The following is a 4,476-nucleotide window of genomic DNA, read 5'->3' as shown; positions in this document are numbered from 1 at the left end:
CCTCATTTCACTTTCGGCAATCTCTAAAGTTAAAGCCAACAATATTTGGGTCAAATTGTATTTCTGTTGTAGCAACCTGGAGCCTGCCCAAGGCTCATGCAATTACAAATATCCACTTTGGGTTCCAAAAACAGTCAGAGATAGGTACAGCACAGAAACAGGCCCTTCGACCCATCTCATCCATGCTGGCCTTTATATCCATCCGCACATATCGCTTATGCCCCTCATTACGACCCTATCCTCTATGCCTCGCCTATTTAGTGGTCTGCCTAATGCCTCTTAAACTTGGTGATTGTACTTCATTTCATCAACATGGGCGCACAGTGGCACAGCAGCTAGATCCGCTGCCTCACATTGTCAGAGGCCTGCGTTCAATCCTGACTTCAGGTGCAGTCTGTGTGGAGTTTGCACGTTCTCCCTGTGACCGCGTGGGTTTCCTCCCACATCCCAGAGACATGTACCTGTGTAGGTCAATTAGCATCTGTAATTTGCCCCAAGTGTGTAGGGAGTGGATGAGAGTGGGATCGCATAGAACTGGTGTGAACATGTGATCGATGGTCGGCATGGACTCTGTGGGCCGAAGGGCCTTTTTTCATGCTATATCTCTAAACTAAACTAACCTTTCCCTGGCTGCTTGTCCCAGACACTCTCCATTAGAAAAACAAACTTACCCCTCAATAATGAGTTGTCTACCAATAGTGATTAGTATACCAAGAGTGAGTTTTATATTAATCTGAGGAAGGACATTCTTGCCATAGAGGGAGTACAGAGAAGGTTCACCAGACTGATTCCTGGGATGGCAGGAATTTCATATGAAGAAAGACTGGATAGACTCGGCTTGTACTCGCTAGAATTTAGAAGATTGAGGGGGGATCTTATAGAAACTTACCAAATTCTTACGGGGTTGGACAGGCTAGATGCAGGAAGATTGTTCCCGATGTTGGGGAAGTCCCGAACAAGGGGTCACAGTTTAAGGATAAGAGGGAAGTCTTTTCGGACTGAGATGAAAAAACATTTTTTACACAGGGAGTGGTGAATCTCTGGAATTCTCTGCCACAGAATGTAGTTGAGGCCAGTTCATTGGCTATATTTAAGAGTGAGTTAGATGTGGCCCTTGTGGCTAAAGGGATCAGGGGGTATGGAGAGAAGGCAGGGATGGGATACTGAGTTGGATGATCAGCCATGATCATATTGAATGGCGGTGCAGGCTCGAAGGGCCAAATGGCCTACTCCTGCACCTATTGTCTATGTTTCTATGTTTCTATGTTTCTAAAAGTCAGTTGTATACTAATAGTGAGTTGTATACCAATGCTAATACCCTCGCTGTGAGGCAGCCACTGTACCGCTGCCCCACAGTTTAGTTTATTGTCACGTGTAACGAGGTACAGTGAAATGTTTTTGTTGCGTGCTAACCAGTCTGCGGAAAGACAATATATGATCATGATCGAGCCATTCTAAGTGTACAGACACATGTTAATGGAATAATGTTTTAATGCAAGGTAAAGCCAGTAAAGTCCGATCAAAGATAGTCCAATAGTAATTCAGGACTGCTCTCTGGTTGTGGTAGGATGATTCAGTTGCCCGATAACAGATGGGAAGAAATTGTCCCTAAATCTGGAGGTGTGCGTTTTCGCACTTCTGTACCTTTTGCCCGATGGGAGATGTTTTGTTTCTATATCCGTGGCGCTGCTGCAAGAAAGAATGTCATTGTTCCGTTTTGGCTCGTATGACAATAAAACTCTCTTGACTCCTGAACCAACAATACGAAGAAAAAACATCATACGGTTTTATCACATTGATGCAATAGAACGATGATGGGAAGACTTCAAATATACTTGCCTTGTAAGCATGACATTAATTTTTTCTTACTCAGAAGGAAAGGAATGTGTAATCTCTATTATTCTATTGGGACTCTATGCTCAGTATAATTAAAGCCTTGACCTTCCAGTTCATTTTGGCATCCACTGTGGCAATGACAACCTTATCTGTTTAGTTTAGTTTAGTTTATTACTGTCACGTGTGCCAAGGTACAATGAAAAGCTTTTTTTGGTGCATGCAATCCAGTCAGCGGAAAGACAATACATGATTACAATCACAGCGTACGGATACAGGATAAAGGAAATAACGTTCCATGCAAGATAAAGTCCAGTAAAGTCCGATTAAAGATAGTTGGTTGGTCTTCAATGAGGTAGATGGTAGATGGGAGGTCAGGACCGCTCTCTAGTTGGTGAAAGGATGATTCAGTTGCCCGATAACAGATGGGAAGAAACTGTCCCTGAATCTGGAGGTGTGCGTTTGTTTTCACACTTCTAAACCTCCTGCCTAGTGGGAGTGGGGAGAAGTGGGAGTGACTGAAGTGAAATTCACCCTTCATTATGCTGGTGGTCTTACCGAGGCAGCGTGAAGTGTAGATGGAGTCAATGGAAGGGAGGTTGGTTTCCCTGAAGATCTGGGCTATGTCCACAACTCTCAACCACTCAAACATGGTTTTGTACCAAAAATATCCTGACTGTCCTTGAACTTTCAAGTTCACCTCGATCTATTTCTGTAACAAAACTCTTCTCCGCCCGGCCTTTAACTCATCTGGTTACCAAAGGCCAGGCGACACCAATACTCTGCTGGCCCACCTTTCTCCCACCTTTCCCAGCCTGCCGGATTGATCGGAAACAAAGCCTCCTGCACCTTGTCCCGTAGCTTCAAGCACTATTCCTCACTGACCAACATTATCTGCTGCTCTTCCAAAGTCTTATTATGGGCAATATTGAGAATGAAACAGTGTTCGCATTGAGTGAGATATGGAGTCAGAATCTTAGCACAGATCCAAACATTTGGATCACAAGTTGCAGAAAAATTGAGGAAGGTATCATCGAATGCAAAGGCAGAATCTGATATTAAAGATACAATTAAGGATTTTCAACATAATTGAGGAGATGGGAGATTGCAACCTTCACGTGGTCTGCCCTGTTTCGACGAATGCAATCAACCTGGCGTGCACAATCAAGTAAGATCAAATAGTACAAGTTGTCCGACAACTTTAGGCTGTGCACGCCATACGCAAGAAGAAGAAGAGGAAGAAGATGAAGCATAATTGAGGATATGTTTGTAAACTAGAGTTTGCAAGAATAGATGGAATTTGAGAAATGCCAGTTAATAGGTTTGAGTGATTGATTGAATTGATCAGCCATGATCACAATGAATGGTGGTGCTGGCTCGAAGGGCCGAATGGCCTCCTCCTGCAATATTTTCTATGTTTCTATGATTGAAAGATGCAGCATAAAAACAGGCCCTTCAGCCCACCAAGTCCATGCTGACCACTGATCACCCGTTCACAGTGGTTCTATGATGTCCCACTCTCCCATCCAAGGGGCAACTTACAGAAACCTGCACGTCTTTGGGAAGTGGGAAGGAGCACCCAGAGGAAACCCGTGCGGTCACGGACAGGACGTGCAAACTCCACACGGGCAGCATCCGAAGTCAGGATTGAACCTGGGATCCTGGGAATTGAAAATGTGGGTAGAGAAATGGGAGCTGGAATCTAATCCATACCAGTGTGATACTTGTGCCACTCAGAGAGACCACTAGACATGGTACATGGATAGGACAGATTTAGAGGGATATGGGACTGGTTTAGATGGGGCATCTTGGTCTGCAGGGAAAAATTGGGTTGAAGGGCCTGTTTTTCGGTGCTCCACGACTCAATGGGTCTCTCACACCGCCCGCTGCTGAAAGACACATCCATGCCTTCATCTCCTCCCGACTGGACTATTGCAACTCACTTCTCCTTGGCATCAGCTCCACCTACATCAACCGACTCCAACTGGTCCAGAACGCAGCCGCCCGACTCATCACCCATACAAAATCCTGGCATCACATCACTCCAGTCCTCAAACAACTTCACTGGCTTCCCATCTCCCACCGGATCACCTACAAAATCCTGATCCTCACCTACAAAGCCCTCCACCATCTGGCCCCCCCATATCTCATTGACCTCCTCTCCCCCTACCAACCCTCACGGTCCCTCAGATCCACATCAGCCGGTCTCCTCTCCATCCACAAGTCCAACCTCTGCAGTTTTGGGGACAGAGCCTTCTCCAGGGCAGCTCCCAGGCTCTGGAACTCCCTCCCCCAACTGATCCGCAATTCCGTGTCCCTCACCATCTTCCAGTCCCGCCTCAAGACCCATCTCTTCACCTCTGCCTATCCTTAGCCCCACGTCCCCCTCCCTGTTCATCTGTGCATTAATTGCCTCATACTGTGTTTTGTATTACTTTGTGTACTAGTCATGTCTCTACTATTTATTTAATTCCCCTTACATGTTTTTCCTCTACCTGCTCAATTTTTGTAAGGTGTCCTTGAGACTCTTGAAAGGCGCCCATAAATAAAATTTATTATTATTATTGTTATAACTCCAGACACTTGATCTCACCAAGGCCCCAGGAGGTGACCAAAGTAAAGATGGCCTGTTTTTTGAAAGAA

Source organism: Amblyraja radiata, chromosome 31 (assembly GCF_010909765.2).
Source record: "Amblyraja radiata isolate CabotCenter1 chromosome 31, sAmbRad1.1.pri, whole genome shotgun sequence".
Lineage (NCBI taxonomy): Eukaryota > Metazoa > Chordata > Chondrichthyes > Rajiformes > Rajidae > Amblyraja > Amblyraja radiata.
The sequence above is the reverse complement of the archived record's forward strand: the minus strand, read 5'-3'. Positions refer to the sequence as shown.